General features: G+C 36.1%; 1 pseudogene; it reads right to left on the bottom strand.

The window, feature by feature from the left end:
* Positions 1–940: 940 nt before the first annotated feature.
* LOC132426286 (mitotic spindle assembly checkpoint protein MAD2A pseudogene) overlaps positions 941–19,648 on the bottom strand; it is a 33,930-nt pseudogene continuing 15,222 nt past the window's right edge.

The raw sequence follows: 19,648 nt of genomic DNA, 5'->3' as shown, positions 1-19,648 counted from the left end.
TGTATTCCTATCCTCTGTACCATGCCAAACAAACCCTGTTGCTAAACACAACTAGATGTGGGTAAGGGAGTTCTAATTATTTATTCCATGGAAGTTGGCATTACCAGGGCACAGAGTAGATTGAAGAAAGGTGGAAAATGGATTGGAAAGGGTAAATAAAAAATATTCAACATAACTGCTAATTGCAGGGATGTGATACTCTGAATATTTTATGCACTAATGACATTATTTCACATAAGCCACCAAGGATTACCTTTTCTTTTTTTTTAAAACATACACATTTAACTTTATTTCATCATTGTCATTTAAAGCTTGATTTTATAAAACATAAAAGGACATTCTTAAAAGTTTGGTATCATAGCAATTTGAACAGTAGGAATATCCATAGCTTCATGGGTTCAAGTTATATAAATTAAAATCAAATAATTGGAAAATTTTTCAATATGGAAACTATACAAATGAAATAAATGGCAGAAGGACCTAATAAGAGCAATATTTTATTACTTATGGACTATCATTAGTTACTTTCAGGGTCTAAACAAACATTCTGAATATTCATATTTCTTTAGCTCTATTTTATATTTAAATATTTCTGTACATTCTGAGTCAAGCTGCTTGACCAAAAGGTCTGATTTAGAAAGACATTTATTTTTATGGCAAAAGTTTTTCCATCTACAGTACTACCTTCAAAGGAATTGACATTACAATGTTAATGAAATCTGCTAGTTCCCTTTGGAACAGTGTGCAATAACTTACATCAGCCATATGGAAAGTGAAACAGGTACCAAGGAATGGAACAATTATGCACAGATTCAGTAAAGTATAATGTTAAGTTTTCCCCATCTAAAAATTAACCAATGAAATATATCAACTAAAGTTGATTTGGTTTCAGGAAAACCACATTTGAGAATACAAGTACATTACTGTCTTTAGCTCATCCTCAGTCATTGACAGGAATTTTGTAGGCTACCATGCTACTCACTTTGTGAATTGTAGTAGTAAATGAACGAAGATGAACTTCTTCAGAACTGGTAATGAACTGTGGTCCTGACTCTTCCCACTTTTCAGGTACAACCAAATCTTTGTCTGTATAAATCAGGAGATCAAATGAACATGAAACTTCCAACAGTGGCAGAAATGTCACTGTAGCTGTGATCTGTCTGATCACTGAGCGAATTTCATCTTGGATAGCTTTCTGAGACTTTTCTCTGGGGGCACTGTCATCTTTTGTGGTCTTGTCACATTCAATATCAAATTGCCATCTTTCAAGGACCTCACCACTTTCAATATTTGAGATGACTACCACCGATTTCTGCACTGAACACTTGTATAACCATTCTTTCAGTTGTTCCACCACATTATTTAGGCATTTTATGAGTTCAGGATCAGTAGTTACAAGCAAGGTGAGTCCATATTTCTGCACTCGAGTAAAGGTTTCGGATGGATATAAGCCACGCTGATATAAAATGCTGTTGATGCCAAATGCTGGTCCAGAATGGCGCTTCCTGAACTCTAGTCCATCACCGTCGACCAGTTTCACCTCGCGGGGGTGACGGTGAGGGGTGAGCTCTGCACTTTAAAGAAACTCTCCCGGCGAAGGGGCTGTACCACGAAGCAGGCCTCAGCAGCACCTAGGCGTCCTCCTCCATCATTAGCAACGCATCCGGAGGAGGCGCCTGCATCCGCCTCTTCCCAGATTCCTCCTGCCGGGCAGGAGTCCGGGGCTGAGAGGGCTTGGGTTCGGGGCCACTCCAGCCCACCCGGCTTCCCCTCGCCTCGGAAGCCAAGCCGCGGGCCTGACGGGCGGCCTGGGCTCCGTTCTCTCAACTTCTTACATTATTTGAAAATAAGAAGCTTTAGAAGCTTCTTTTACTCATTATGCTTTAATTTACATAATATAATTAGTTCACTGATCATACTCTTATTGGTACTCTGATTTGCCATAACAATCCTTCATTTTCAAATACTTCTTGAATGTTTCTTTTAAATTTTGGCTGCATAATTTCCACTTAACTTCTGCACCCGTGTTGCTCTTTCAATTTCCATAACCAACTATTTTCTCTTTTGAGTAATGTTCTATAATCCTGACTGGTTTTACTGACTTTTATTTATAAATTGTAATCTGTCCTGTATGTTTTCCTTTTGTCACAGAAAAATTGTGAATCCAGAACAAAACAAATATTTCAAGAGAGAATTTTTCCAAAGTCACTTTTTTTAGATAACTAGAATGAGTTACGTTGATAGAAAGTGTTCTTCAAAAGACAAACCACTTAAATAAGATATTCCTCACCTAGTAGTCAGTTGTACTTCTTTGGTGTCCTCAGGGAAATACTAATGTCAGATTAATACACCTATTTTCTGTATGTAGAAATTTTAATATATATCTGCATATTATATTTTTTCAACATATATGTTAACTTGTCTCAACGTTTTGTAGATGAGTAAATTGAAACTCAGAAATCCTATGTATACTGCCCAAATAATCAGCAAAAAATGACAAAATAGCAATTCCAGCCAGATTTACTGCCTCAATAATTTGCACATACTTCACTGTATATATACATATTTAAGATTTGTGTACAGAGACTCTTAGCATCTCACTTTTAGAGATTAAAATATTAGTAAGTCTTCCATTTTGTTATGATACGGAAGTCCAGAGTTTCTAAATATTTGTAAAAAGGAGCAACTGCTCTTGGAGAGAAAAACAGCAGGCACATATTTAACTTATCAGTCCTTTACAAGAAAATAATTGGACAGCAGAGAGAAATATAACAGGTCACCACCTCAAAAAAGGACAGCATTTACAAGAGATCATGGCATGATAAGAACAATCATATTATGAGTTTGCAACTGTTGTCATCCATCATGTTGGGAATACAAATAAGGATGAGATATGGAAAAAGAATATATGCGGGTTGCTAAAGCTTTTCTCAGGAAGTATTTTTTCTCATTAAAAGCAGTTTAACAAATAACATCACAGGTAGGGCAAATGCAAAATGACAGGCCTAGCAACAGAGGGCAGACATCATTTCTATAATCAAATGGAAATCTCACGAGCATTATGAAACTAACCAGAGCAGCTGCCTTTGAATTTTGCCAAAAAGACATATGCTCTTAGAACAGCCCCTTCCATTGCTGGTGGCTGAAACCCAGCAGGGTACTATTGTAATGCTATTCCACTTATATTTTATTATTTTACTCATAGCCACATTTTACTCAGAATATTGAAACTTTCATGGAAATTAAATGCCATGTGTTCACATTAGACTTCCACTGGCAGCTCCATTCTATGTGAAACAGTCTAGTCTAAGAAGAATTTGACCCCAGTCTTGCTGAAAACATTCCCTCCTTAGTTATCTAAATGTCAACTCCTTCAAATTTAGCACTAATATTTTAAAATACAAAGGTCTCAGTTTTACATACATAAAAGGAAACTATTCAAACTGAAACCAAGCAGGACCCTGCGGGGCCCTCTTGGGGACAGACAACCTCCCTCCACCTTAGATCCCCCAGCTCTTGTTTGTAGAAAGTTTTAGCCTCCTCTGCCTTCCATGAGTTACAAAGAGCAAATTTAATCAGAGAAGTGAGCAAATGCAAAAATAAAGGAAAGCAGTCAAGCAAGACAAAATAATAACAGTTTAGCCATAAAACAAAGTCAAGGACCTTTAGTTCCTTCTCAAGGGCCATAGATAATATCTTGAGCCATATCCTTGAGTTGTTTTGCTGATACTAAAACCCCTACCAGGTGGAGGAAGTTAACTGCATGCTGACCACCAGCACAAAGACCCCAGGCCAGGTGGAACCAGAAGGTTGGTGTCTGAGATCCCTGAAACATCACCTTGTTAGTTACCTCACCATCAACCAATCAGAGAATTGTGCATGAGCTGATCACATTGTCTTTAAAAAACCCTTCCCTGAAATCCATCAGGGAGTTCAGGTCTTTGGAGCACAAACTGCCCATTCTCCTTGCTTGGTGCCCTCAATCAACACTGTACTTTCCTTCACAACCCGGTGTCAGTAGATTGGCTTTTTTCCACGTCTGGTGAGTAGGCCAAAGTTTGGTTTGGTAACAAACCCTGTAGTCACTAGCCCTAGGAAGTTTTTTTTACAAGTAACATTGTAAAACTATGTCAGAAATACTGAGTAGGAAGTTGTATTTATCAAGGACAAATATTAAATCCTATGTTTCCCATGTGCAATGTGCATTGACCGTCATTCCTTCACATTAGGACTAATTGCTTCCTAATCCTTAGGGGGAAAACCCTAAATCATATTGTTCTAATCAGCAGCCCAGAAAGATTTAAACAGAGGAAAATAGTAGCCCAACTTCCTAAGTTGTGTTTGTAAAATGCATTCGCAGTTTTGTGCGGTTTTTTTAATTGTTGTTATTTTAAGATGCTGTGAATTTGAAAGAATGAACATAATCATAAAATGCACAGGATTCTAAACCCATAATCAGGATATTTAGAGTAATTCTCAGTTTCTTGGTTATAACAAGAGCACATAAGCCAAAATAATTTTTAAAATTAAACAAAAATATTGGCTTAGTGGCTTCCCTGGTGGCGCAGTGGTTGAAAGTCCGCCTGCCGATGCAGGGGACATGGGTTCATGCCCCAGCCTGGGAAGATCCCACATGCCGCAGAGTGGCTAGGCCCATGAGCCATGGCCGCTGAGCCAGCGCGTCCGGAGCCTGAGCTCCGCAATGGGAGAGGCCACAAGAGTGAGAGGCCCGCGTACCGCAAAAAAAAAGAAAAAAAAAAAAAAAGAAAAAAAATTGGCTTATTTGAGCCTGAAGTTTATTCAGACTATCAAACATGTTGCCCTGAAATTAGCAGGCTTAAGAATGATAAATACAGTGTAATGATTAAGATCACTGGTTTGGAACCAGAGTGCTAGGCTCAAAGTGTCTGCAATATAATAACGTGGTGACCTTTGGCAAGTTATTTAAATTCTCGGTATCCCTTCATCTGCAAATCATACAAAAATATATGTATGCATATCATGGGGTTACTGTGAAGATTAAATGAGTTAATGATTTTAAGTACTTGGAAATTATCTAGTATACATTAAATGCCCCATTTTTTAAAAAAAACTTAATTTCCAGCTACATGAGTATGTATCTTTTAATGTGTGGAGATTCCTCAAAAAATTAAAACTAGGGGCTTCCCTAGTGGCACAGTGGTTGAGAGTTCGCCTGCCGATGCAGGGGACACGGGTTCGTGCCCTGGTCCAGGAAGATCCCACATGCCGCGGAGCGGCTGGGCCCGTGAGCCATGGCCTCTGAGCCTGCGCGTCTGGAGCCTGTGCTCCGCAACGGGAGAGGCCACAACAGTGAGAGGCCCACGTAACACAAAAAAAAAAAAAAAAAAAATTAAAACTAGGACTTTCATATGATCTAGCAATCCCACTTCTGGGTATATATCCAAAGGAAATGAGACAGATTATAAAGAGATATCTGCACACCCATGTTCACTGCATCAATATTCACAGTAGTTAAGATGTGGAAACAATCTAAGTGCCCATCAATGGATGAATGAATAAAGAAGATATGGTGTGTATATATATAAAATGGAATATTATTTAGCTGTAAAAAGAACATCCTGAAATTTGCACAACAGAGATGTACCTTGAGGGCATTATGTTAAGTGAAATAAATCAGACAGAGAAAGAAAATACTGTATGGTATCACTTATACAATCAAAAAAAGCTGGACCTGTAGAAACAGAGAGTAGACTGATGGTTGCTAGGGACTGGGGAATGGGTAAAATCGGGAGATGTTATTCAAAGGGTACAAACTTAAATTATAAGTCCTGGGTATCTAACGTACAGCATGGTGATTATACAAAATAACAGTGTATTATATATTTGAAAGTTGCTAAAAGAGTAGATCCAAAATGTTCTCACCACAAAAAGAAATGGTAATTATGAGAAATAACTGAGATGTTAACTAATGCTATGATGGCAATCATTTTGCAATATATATGTGTATCAAATCAACATGATGCACACATTAAACTTATACAATGTTTTATACATGTATAATACATGTCAATTATATTTCAATAAAGCTAGAAATACAAATTCTTGGCAAGTGTTCTTTTCTCCATCCCTTATATGCTTTTCTACTAAAAATATGATTAGGTTCTCAACTACTGAGACTTACTGAGACAGATAATAAAATGTACAATATGAGCCATGCATAAGATGCACTGAATTGAGAGCAGGTGAAGTGGGTTCAATTTCTACCTCTACCACTCAAAAGCCCTTGTCCTTTAGGCTCACATTATCATTTGTAGAACTAAAAAAGTAGATGTTTGTAAGTAGGTGATATGTTTAGTATAGATGTGAAAGTATAAATGTGACTAGTACTGATGAAATTCATAATAAAGTGCCTCTTCCAAAATATAAAGATATTTTAAAAATATAATGAAGATATATACATGAGAATTCATTACCTTGTATTTGTTATGGTGACATTTGTACAATTTATTCCTATTTTTTTCCACATAATATTCTGAACTGGTTTAATTATTTAACCAGTTAAAAATAAGAAAAAAGAAAATCACTAAAAACATTAAAATAGATGACAGCCTTTTGAACTCCTTATATAAACCAAAGCTGTAAGTTAGGAAGATTTGTTCTTGACACGTAAAGTCACAAAATAAATTTATGACACATAGCAGGTACTTAAAAGTAAAATGTGGAAATTTAAATGTGGATAGACTCCTAGAGGGAAGAATTATAGGTCATGAAATATATCTTCACTGACTGAGGGTTTAAGGCATGCATTAAAAAAAGAAACCAATTCTCCAAGTAGTTTGTATTTATATCTCATTACAGCCACTATGATTAGTTGACTTTCAATAAAATAAGTCACAAAGGAAAAAAAATATGCCAGGAATCAGATTAACATGGCGGAGGAGTAGAACATGGAGCCTACCTTCTCCCACAAATACATCTACATGTGGAACAATTCTCACAGAACATCTAATGAATGCTGGCAGAAGACCTTAGATTTCTAAAAGGACAAGAAAATCTCCATATAACTGGGTAGGACAAAAGAAAAAAGAAAAAAAGAGAAAGGAATCAGGGCAGGACCTGCACCCCTGGGAGGGAACTGTGAAAGAGGAAAGATTTCCACACGCTGGGCAGTCCCCTTACCGGTGGAGAAATCAGCCAGGACAGGATGGCAGGGGGGAGCTTTGAAGCCTCAGAGAAGAGCAGTGCAACCAATTTGCAGAGGGGAAAGCAGAGAGACACCTGCACAGATGGTTGGTGCCACAGCCCTGCGCTCCCCAGCCTGAGACGCTCCTGTGCTTGTGCAGGCGGGGGCTGGGTGCTGAGGCTCGGGCTTTGGAGCAGACCTGGGGAAAGGACTAGGGTTGGCTATGTGGAGACAGCCTGAGGGAGCTGAGGTGTGGTGCACCCCAACCAAGGGAGTACAGGAAGAAACACAGGCCTGCCAGAGAAGCAAGGTGCCATTGTTGGGGTGCACAGGAGGAGAGGGGCAGGACCACCATAGGAGCTTCTTTCTCTGCACGTATGTACTCTCAAGTGGCAGAGTACTGCCTACAAGAGCTCCAGGGGCAGGCGCGAGCCGCTGCTGCCATCTCAGACTCCAGAGGCAAGTGCAGACCTCTGCCACTGCCAAGGGTCCCATGAGCCAGTGCCAGTCTCTGCCCCCACCTTCCTGGGAGCCTGCAAGAGCAACGCACCTGCACATCCCCTACTCAAGGGGATAATGGCCAGCACGTGCTAAAGGAAGAGATAGCAAGCATCCAAACTAAAAGCAGCCCTTGCACCAAAAAAATATTATACCCACATAAGCTACTCTGGGACACTCCGGCATATAAATAGCCCTCCAAGACTACTGTAGATAACTGTTTCTCCTAAACTCACAAAGTAAAAGAAATATAAGTAAAATGAAGAAGCAGAGGAACCATTCCCAGTTAAAAGACCAAGAGAATACCCCTGAAAGAACAATGTAACAGACCTCTTTGGTCTAATAGAAACCAAGTTCAAAAGAGGAGGTAAAGAAAATACTGAAGGAATTAAGGCTATCACAGAAATGTAGATTACTGTAAAAAGGAACTAGAAACTATAAGCAGGAGCCAAAAAATATTAGAAAATTCATTTGCCTAGAAGAAAGCTGAGAAAAAGGCAATGAATAGCAGAATTAATCATGCAGAAGAAAGAATAGGTGATCTGGAAGTAGAAATACTGGAAATTACACAATCAGAACAGCAGACAGAAAAATGGAAAAAAAAAGAAAGCAATATAAGAGACCTATGGGATAATATAAAACATGCCAGTCTATGCATAATAGGGATTCCAGAAGGAGAAGAAAGAGGAAAGGGGATTGAAAATGTATTTGAAGAAATTATGGCTGAAAACTTCCCAAACCTAAAGAAGGAAACATATATCCAGATACAAGAAGAGCAGAAGGTCCCAAACAAGATGAACTCAGACCTACACCAAGACATATAATAAAAATGGCAAAAGTTGAAGATAAAGAGAAGATTCTAAAGGCAGCAAGTGAAAAACAAAGAATTACAAAGGAACCCTCATGAGGCTACCAGCTGATTTCTCTACAAAAATATTGCAGGCCAGAAGGGAATGGCAAAATACATTTAAAGTCTTGTAAGGGAAAAATCTGCAAACCTACAATATACTACCCAGCAAGATTGTCATTTAGAATAGGAGGAGAGATAAAGAATTTCTCAGACTAGCAAAAACTAAAAGAATACAGCAATACAGAGCCTATTCTAAAAGAAATACTGCGAGGTCTTCCTAAATAGAAAAGAAGCAAGAAGATATAGGAAAGAAGAAGTCACAATTGGAAAATAAATCACTTAAATAAGACAATATACATATTAAAAAAAAGAAAAAAAACTTACTTGTGAAAGCGATGAAAAACCCAAGGAACAGCAAAAGGATAAACATGAAGATGTAAAAAAGGACATCAAAATCATAAAATCAGGAAAGGAGGGTAAGAAAATAAAATTTTTTTTTTTTTCAGAATCTGTTTGAGCCTATATGACTATCAGTCTAAAGCAAGCAGATATTGGAAGGGGTTAACATACTTGTAAAACAGGGTAACCACAAATCAAAAACAGACAAAAAACAAAAAAAGAAGAGAATACAAGCATAAAATGAAAGGAAATCATCAAACCACACACATAAAAAAAAGGAACAAAGAAGAAACAGAATCAACTGGAACACAAGGTTTAAAAAGGCCATAAATACAGATGTATCAATAATTACCTTAAATGTCAACAGACTGAATTGTCCAATAGACATAGACTGGCGGACTGGATTTAAAAAAAAAAAAAAGAACAGCCTACAATATGCTGCCTACAAGAGACCCACGTAGGGTAAAGGACATATATAGATTAAAACTGATGGGATGGAAAAAGATATTTCATGAAAATGGAAATGATAAGAAAGTGGGAGTCGCAATACTCATATCAGACAAAATAGACTTTAAAACAAAGGCCATAAAGAAAGATAAAGGAAACTAAAATGATGAAAGGATCAATACAAGAGGAGGATTTTACACCTGTACATATATGCATCTAATAAAGGAGCACCCAGATACATTAAAAAAAATACTAACGGACCTAAAGGGAGAAATTGATGGGACTACAATAAGAGTAGGAGACTTTAACACCCTACTCACATCGATGGACAGATCTTCTAGACAGAAAATCTTAAGGCAACAGAGATCCTAAATGATACAATAGAACAGTTAGACTTAATTGATATTTTCAGGACATTACATCCAAAAAAACACCAGAATACACATTCTTTTTAAATGCACATAGAACATTCTCTAGGGTACAAAACTAAGCTCAACAAATATAAGAGTATAGAAATTATTTCAAGTGTCTTCTCTGACCTCAACAGCATGAAACTAGAAATAAACCACAGGAAAGAAAATGATTACGTGGAAACTAACAACATGCTACTAAAAAGCCAATAGGTCAATGAGGAAATCAAAAAGGAAATTAAAAAAATACCTTGAGGGCTTCCCTGGTGGCACAGTGGTTGAGAGTCCACCTGCCGATGCAGGGGACACGGGTTCATGCCCCAGTCCGGGAAGATCCCGCATGCTGCGGAGCGGCTGGGCCTGTGAGCCATGGCTGCTGAGCCTGTGCATCCGGAGCCTGTGCTCCGCAACGGGAGAGGCTGCAGCAGTGAGAGGCCCACGTACCGCAAAAAAAAAAAAAAAATACCTTGAGACAAAGGACAAAAAACCCACAACCATACAAAAATCTATGGGATGCAGCAAAAGCAGTTCTTAGAGGGAAGTTCATAGTGATACAGGCCTTCCTCAAAAAACAAGAAAAATCTCAAACAACCTAACCTGTCACCTAAAATAATTAGAAAAAGAAGAACAAACAAAGCCAGTCAGCAGAAGGAAGGAAATAGTAAAGATCAGAGAGGAAATCAATAAGAGATTAAAAAATAATAGAAAGAAATCATAAAACCAGGAGCTGGTTCTTTGAAAGGCTAAACAAAATTGAAAAGCCTCTAGCTAGGCTCACCAAGAAGAGAGAGGAACCACATAAACAAAATAAGCAATGCGAAAGGAGAGTTAATAAACAATAATGCAGAAATTAAAAAAAAGAGAATACTATGAACAATTACATGATAACAAATTGGACAACCTAGAAGAAAGGGAAAAGTTTCTAAAAATATACAGCCCACTGAAACTGAATCAAGAACATATAGATAATTTGAATAGACTGATCACTAGAAGTAAATTAGACTCTGTAATAAAAACAACAACAACAATTCCCTACAAACAAAAGTCCAGGACCAGATGGCTTAAGGGTGAATTCTACCAAACATAAAAAGAAATTGTACTGATCCTTCTAAAAGTCTTCTAAAAGACTGAAGAGGAAGAACACTTCCAAAGACATTCTATGAAGCCACCATCACCCTGATACCAAAACCAGACAAAAACATTACCAAAAAGGAAAATTACAGACCAATATCTTTGACGCATATAGATGCAAATATTCCCAACAAAATACTAGCAAACCAAATCCAACAACACATAAAAAAGATCATATATCATGACCAAGTGGGATTCATCCCAAGTTAACAAGGATGGTTCAACATATGCATATCAATCAGTGTAACATCTATGATCATCTCAATAGATGCAGAAAAAGCATTTGACAAAATTCAACATCCCTTCATGATAAAAACTCTTACCAAGGTGGGTACAGAGGGAACATATCTCAACATAATAAAAGCCATTCATAACAAACCCACAGCCATATAATACTCAATGGTGAAAAGCTGACAGCCTTCCCACTAAAATCTGGAACAAGACAAAGATGCCCACGCTCACCACTTCTATTCAATACAGTATTGGAGGTCCTAGCCACAGCAATTAGACAAGAAAAAGAAATAAAAGGTATCCAAATTGGAAGGGAAGAGGTATAATTGATACTATATGCAGATAATATGATATTATATAAAGAAAACCCTAAGGACTTCACACAAAAACTACTAGAACTGATAATAAATTCAACAAAGTAACAGGATACAAGATTAATATTCAGAAATTGGTTGCATTTCTTTATAATAATAATGAAATATCAGAAAGTAAAAGTCAAAAAAACAATACCTTTTAAAATCGCACCAAAAAAAAAAAAATGCTTAGGAATAAGGCTAACCAAAGACGTGAAAAACTTATATGCTGAGAGCTATAAAACATTAATAAAGAAAATTAAAGAGGATGCAAAGAAATGGAAAGATATTCCATGCTCTTGGATTGGAAGAATTAATATTGTTAAAATGGCCATACTGCCCAAAGAACTATATAGTTTTAATGTGATCCCTATCAAATTATGCATAACATTTTTCACAGAACTAGAAAAAATAATCCAAAAATATATATGGAACTATAAAAGACCCAGAATTGCCAAAGCAATCCTGAAGAAAAAGAACAAAGCAGGAGGCAAAACTCTCCTGGACTTCAGACAATACTACAAAGTTATAGTAACAAAGCTACAGTAATGAAAACAGCAGTGTGATATCGGTACAAAAACAGACATATGGATCAATGGAACAGAATAGAGAGCCCAGAAATAAACCCACACACCTACCATCAATTAATCTTCGACAAAGGAGGCAAGAATATAAAATGGGGAAAAGACAGTCTCTTCAGGGAGTGGTGCAGGGAAAGTTGGACAGCTGCATGTAAATTGATGAAGTTAGAACATACCCTCATACCATACACAAAAATAAACTCAAAATGGCTTAAAGACTTAAACATAAGACATGACACCATAAAACTCCTAGAAGAGATCACAGGCAAAATATTCTCTGACATAAATTGTACCAATGTTTTCTTAGGTCACTCTCCCAAGGCAATAGAAATAAAAACAAAAATAAACCAACGGCACCTAATCAACCTTACAAGCTTTTGCACAGCAAAGGAAACCATAAACAAAACAAAAAGAAAACCTACAGAAGGGGAGAAAATATTTGCAATCAATGTAACTAACACAAACTTAATCTCCAAAATATACAAACGGCTCACACAACTCAACAACAAAAAAATAAACAACCCAAACAAAAAATGGGCAGAAGACCTAAACAGACATTTGTCCAAAGAAGACATACAGATGGCCAGTAGGCACATGAAAAGATGATAAACATCAAAAAAAAAAAAAAAAAAAAAAAAAAAAAAAAGATGATAAACATCACTAATTATTAGACAAATCCTCAAATGAAAACTACAATGAGGTACCAGCTCCCACTGGTCAGAATGGCCATCATTAAAAAGTCTACAAATAACAAATGCTGGAGAGGATGTGGAGAAAAGGAAACACTTGTACACTGTTGGTGGAGCCACTATGGAAAACAGTATGGAAGATCCTCAGGAAACTAAAAATAGAATTACTATATGAGCCAGCAGTACAACTCCTGGGCATATATCCAGACAAAACTGTAATTCAAAAAGATACATGCACCCCAGTATTCACTGCAGTGCTGTTTACAATAGCCAAGACATGGAAGAAACCTAAATGTCCATCAACAGATGAATGGATAAAGAACATATGTTGCATATATCGAATGGAATACTATTCAGCTATAAAAAAGAATGAAATAATGCCATTTGAAGCAACATGGATGAGACTAGAAATTACATACTAAGTGAAGTCAGAAAGAGATAGACAAATTCCATATGATATCACTTATATGTGGAATCTAAAATATGGCACAAATGAACTTATCTATGAAACAGAAACAGACTCGCAGACATAGAGAACAGACTTGTGGTTGCTAAGTGGGAGTGCGGGAGGGAAAGGGATGGAGTGGTAGTTTGGAGTTTGGAGTTAGTAGATGCACACTTACATTTAGAATGGATAAACAAGGTCCTACTGTATAACACAGGGAACTATATCCAATCTCCTGGGATAAACCATAATGGAAAAGAATATATATATGTGTAAAACTGAGTCACTTTGTTATACAGTAGAAATTAGCACAACATTGTAGATTAACTATACTTCAATTAAAAAAATATATATATATGGCACTGCACACCTTTGTTAATGTTATCCTGTAATGATTAACTTATTTTGAAAGTCAAATCTCATCCTATTTTGTTTTTACTCTCTCTCTCAATATCTCTCCACCCTTTGTGTGTATATAATAAATAAACCACACAATCTCAAAATGTATCAATACTAGGGAAAAAAAAACAAAATTTCTAATTAGAAAGGTGTTTATTATGTTCATCCTAAAAGTAATACAATTTTACCCCTATCCAATTTTTGCTTAATAGCGTCACTAAGTGTTTATTTTAAAACTTTCTACTAGTCTACTCTTTAAGTTTAACCAGTTCTGAAGCATATACTGACCCAGCCCTTTAAATGTCATACATAAACATTACATTTCAGAAGAATTGTTGCCTAATAGAAGGTAAAACTTTGTCCCTCCTAGTTTTAAATCTAAATAACATATGCTTTTTGCTTTAGTGAATTTTAATGATACTTACTGATCATGAACTACATGCCACAGAACAAACACTAGTGAATAAGTTGTAGATAATATTACCTGAAGCATCACAAAGTTATTTATCCTGAATTTATGGATTAAAAGCAGATATGGAAATACTACCTCTGTTGGGATTTATCCTAGTTATTTATTATTACATAATAAATTACTCCAAAAAATTAGTGGCTTAAAATAACAAATAATTATTCTCTCATAGTTTTTCTGGGTTAGTAATCTGGGCACAGGTTAGTTTTGTCTCAGGGTCTCTCACAAGGCTGCTTATCTGAAGTTTCACCTACAAGCAGAATTGTTGGCAGAACTTAGGTCCTCACGGGTACTGGCCAGCAACATCAGTTCCTTGCCATGTGCACCTCTCCATAGAGCGTCTCACATGTCAACTGATTTCTATCAGAGTAAGAAAGTGAGAGAAGGGAGAGCAAGACAGAAGTCAAAGTACTTTGAAACCTAATCCCAGAAATAACATCCCATCACTTGCTGTGTTCATTAGAAATGAATAAATAAATAAAGTGCATCACTAAAATCAGCCCACACACAAGGGGGAGAGGATTTATAAGAACTTGAAAAACATAGGGTGGGGATTATTGGGGACCATCTTAGAGGTTGTCTACTACAGAACTGTGGCAGAAAAAAGCCTAGTACTGAGTAAAGTTTTGAGTTTCATTTCATGACCAGTTTTAGATTAAAAGGTTGTAAAATTTTTGTCAATATATTAGATTATTGTTAAACATTTTGAAAAATTAGGATTCTAGCCAGTTTTATATTTTGCCACAATTTCAAATATATGAAATGATGCCTTCCTAATGCTTTTCCTCTTGATTAGAAACATAATCACTTGGGCTCCAGTGATTTCCCACAACTGCATGTTTCATGTAATTACTTTATAATTACATAAAAGTAGTGAAATTTAATAGAAATAGAGCCAGAACTATAGATTATGAGTAATACAGAAATTAATATTTTATAGCTACTTTATAGATTCCCACTGTTTGGTCTCTTCAGTATCGTTAATTTGTTGACTTTGCTTATTATTTAAATTTAAAGTAAAAATTTATGCTATAATAAGCAAGTTCTACTAAATTTTCAAGTTATGGCTGTCTTCCTGAGCTCAGGCAGTATTTTAGATAGCTTTTACTGATATTAGAATATTTAATATCTGTTTATACATAGAAGACAAAACTGAATTTATTACTATATAAACATAGCCAACATCTTGCTGCATTTGGGAAAAACATAAATTCTTATGGCCCTGTCAAAGGAAAAGCCCCTCATGTCATCCTGGCCCAAATTATTACTCCTTTTATGAAACTATACTTGGTCCCAGCACTTTAACATACGTAATACATGAGTACTTCTAAAACATAATACTCTTTTTATTTTTAGGTCAAAAATTTTGCCTTGTTTGTGTTATAAAAAAGTTAATGTATTTTCCCCAAACTACAAGCAACCTGCATTTTCAAGGGTTTCTACTTTTATGAAACTTTCTAAAACATAATAGACCTAATTTGTTAAACTATGTTTTTCTATATTCGAGTCTGTGGATTTGGATAATGTTTTTTGTCCTGAGCACCTGGATGAGGAGTAGAGAAATTTGCTGAGATGACGAAGTCTATACACAGAACAGGCTGGGGCCACGGGTTGGAAAAGATCAGAGAATGACTTAGAATGTGTTGAGTATGAGAAGTTTATTGGATAGTAAACTGGAGATACTGAATAGGAAATGAATATGAGCCTGAATTAAAGGAAAATAAATATAGGCAATTATTAGCACACGAATAAATGTACAGCCATTAGACTCGAGTAATTTTTAGTATTACTACATGTGTACATGTCAGCAAAGGGCTCACTGCCTGACACACATAGAAGCCAATACTATGGCACTGGCTTTTAAGAAAAGAAAAAGCCTTATTGCAAAGTTGATTGGTAAGACAGGAGGTAGGGCTCAAATCCGTCTCCACGGTGGCAAGTGAGGTGGATATTTAAGGGTTAGGGTTTTGGAGTGGTAAAGAAAGGAGGAGAGCAGCTGGATACAAAGTTCCAGGAAGTGCTGCTAAGTTCTTATGCACAGGTACAAGCAGGTTTCATGCCTCTTCTTGGGTCACATGTGCAAATTTTGGGAGTTGGTATTAAACATGTGGGGGAACTTGGCGCTGTGACATCAAAAGGTCATCTATAGACAAGCAAGTCTATTATGCAGACTTGGTTCAGACACACTGGTTCCATCCCAGTTTCAGCCAGTTTTGTTGTATTACAAACAGAGGGGTTTTTAACCAGCTGTTCCCTTATTTGCTGTTCTGTAAGACAAGCTCAAGGATTTCTGTAGGTCACCAGTTTCTGTTAACATTATGGGGCATGGCTTCAGAAAGGAATTTTTAACCCTGTGGGCATGGTTTCACATAGATTAAGAAACAAGTAAACCAACTAAGAGATAAGGTTAGTATTGTTAGAGGACTGACAGTGGCATCTGTGAAGCCAAGCTAAGGATGTGCTTCAAGAATGAGCAATTGTATCAATAGCTACAACCAGGTAAGATGAAAACTGAAACTTTACCTTGAATATAGTGATATGTCACTGTTGACACTGACAAAGTATATTTCATCATTCTAATGGGGTCAAAATTCTTACTGGAATGTGATCAAGGCAAAATGAGAGAAGACAAAATAGGGACGATAGTATAGATAAATGTATTTAGGATTTTAGTGTAAAGGGATCAGAAAAGAAGAAAAGAGTGTAAGTTATAGTAAGATATTTGGTTAAGAGGATTTATAGAAAATGTCCCCTTATGTTCAGCAAGATGAAGGACACTTGTTACTGTGACAGATTTTTTTAGTTCTGTGGTAGTGATTAATGTGTAAATATAACAGATTCTTCTGAAATAATAAGAGTGGAATAAAGATAGCAAGCTTAGAAACTGTTGAGGTATATTTGTGTGAGTAAATCCATGAACTATATAGGGAAGTAGACAATAGCAAAAATATAAAAAAACAAGGCTGGTTCTTTAAAATGCTTAGTATGATTTATAAATCTTTGGCAGCATTAATAAAGGTAAAAAGAAAGAAAATAAGAGTGAGCAAAATTCAGGATAAATAATGTAAAATAGCTTCTGACATATCAGAGATTTATAAAATGATAAAAGAATATAAGAAATTTAATCATTGTAAATTTGCAAATATATTTGAAAGGAAAGCATTTACGTAAAAGTATAAAATACAAAAATTTACAGGAAAATAGAAATCATGAATCAGCTACTGACTTTTTAGTAACTAATAAAAAATTAAAATGTCACCACACCACCCTAAAATTCCTTAGTCCTACGTGTTCCTTTTTTTCCCCTGGTGAATTTCACCTAATACACAAGGATTATATAAACCCATTGTAATACACACTGCATTTTTTAAGCTTGTGTAGCATTCATTTCAGAACCATAAGAAAAGTATGAGAATAGAAATCAAAGTTCTTTTCACTTATGAACATATATTCAAAAATTTTAGATAAAATTTTCAGTTAAGTGAATCCCATGGTATGTTAAAAATGCTTTGTAAATTTAAGCAGAAGACATGGGCTAAGAGAACAAGCCAGCATGTGAAGAAGAATAGGAAGAATTCCAAGAAGCAAGAAGAGCAAATGAAAACTCTGAGTTTGTGAACATCTTGGAACATTCAAGAAATCTAAAGAAGGGAAACACAGTGACATCTGTCAGACACCTTGAACTAACAAGCTTCAGGTAGTTGGCAGTTTTAACGTCTGACTGTGCTCCATGTCTTTGATATGTCTATATTTTGCAAAGCTGAGTTTTGTGTGATGCTATGATAAAAAAGAAGTATCCCGAGAAAAATCAGTGTGGAAAAGGAAGTGAAAGTGGTGGTGTCCAACGCAAATACAAGATTTAAAAAGATGCACAAAATCCAACAGCCACACACATTTCCTCGGAGAAAATGCAAAAATGGACATGTAGTTCTGGGTGGTGAAGACACAGAGATGAATGAAAAATCAGAAGACTGGAAAGATCATGCCTTCTCTCAACATCTCAGGTTCAGGACTTTTAAATTCTTGCCATAGAATGAAAAGATAACATTTAATAGATGCACAAAGGTCCAAACACAGATAGCCAAAGCTAATTGAGTATTTGTACTCCTTCTATGTCACTGAGTATCTACAAAAAAAGTTTATGAATTGGGAGAGGGAACTATTTTGTCTAGTTTCCTAAGAAACAGATAAAAAAAAATTGGAACTAGTCACAGAATGTATAATAAGATTCAGATATTAATTCCTGCTGACTTTAAAATCACCAGAATACTTCATGATCATAAAAAATAATAAAACAATATTGAGCATTAGGTGGGGAGAACACTGATCAAAAGGCTTATCACTACTATCACTGTATTTTTAAATTTAGCAGTAAGTTAAAAACAATGTTTTAGAACACATTTAAAATAATTATCTTTTTTTTTACTTTTTATTATACTACACGCTCAAAAATATGCACACAAACAATAAATAGAAAGGAAAACAAAGGTTGTGTCATCTTGGAAGATATTTCTTTTGATAAAGGAATCAGATCTGACATCAAACTAGAGAGAGTAAAAACTGAGTGTTTTAAGCCAAATGTAATAGCACTTTTCCTAAATTTCTCTATTCTCTTTAGAATACTCTTCCATTCTTCTGCACAAGATGCCATATACTTTCCAGCACGAGCAGAAAGAAAGATATGGGATACAATACAGAACACTCGAAGAGAGAAGTTTCTAGTTCAAAATCCTAGTTCAAAAATGATACCTACGGGGCTTCCCTGGTGGCGCAGTGATTGAGAGTCCGCCTGCCAATGCAGGGGATACGGGTTTGTGCCCCGGTCTGGGAAGATCCCACATGCCGCGGAGCGGCTGGGCCTGTGAGCCATGGCCGCTGAGCCTGCATGTCCGGAGCCTGTGCTCCGCAATGGGAGAGGCCACGGCAGTGAGAGGACCGCGTACCGCAAAAAAAAAAAGAAAAAAAAATGATGCCTATGAAGTACAAAACATTAAAATGTTTCTATCTCTCACTGTTACTTATTTTACAGAATTTCTTTGTCCAATATGGTAGCCACTAACAACACTGGACTTCTACGAATTAGAGTAAATTAAGTATAAATATGATTAAAAACTTAGTTTTTTAGCCATACTAAGCCACATCTCAACTGTTCAATAGCCATATGTGATTAATGAATCTTGTATTGAAGAGTGAAGAAATAGAATATTACCAATGTTGCAGAAAGTTCTACTGGACAGGTCTACTACAGAATGAATGGAATATGGGAAAGCATCAATCCCATACTAAATGTAAACTATAAGGTCATAGCAATCCTTTTTCTAGATAATTTAATGTTCTGTAGTGTGCTCTGAAAATATACAAATAGGCAAGCAGATAATTTTTAAAAATCCATGTATTAGAAATTGATATATTATTAATGAAGCTCCATAATTAAGTGGTGAAATGATGGACATTTTAGTAGATGTTATTAAGAAAAGGTGCACAATATATGGAGAAGAATAAAATTAAAACTACCATATGATTCAGCAATCCAACTCTTGAGTATATATTCAAAGGAAATGAAAATAAGATCTTGAAGAGA

This window comes from Delphinus delphis, chromosome 5 (assembly GCF_949987515.2).
Source record: "Delphinus delphis chromosome 5, mDelDel1.2, whole genome shotgun sequence".
In the NCBI taxonomy this organism is placed as follows: Eukaryota; Metazoa; Chordata; class Mammalia; order Artiodactyla; family Delphinidae; genus Delphinus; species Delphinus delphis.
The sequence above is the reverse complement of the archived record's forward strand: the minus strand, read 5'-3'. Positions and strand labels throughout refer to the sequence as shown.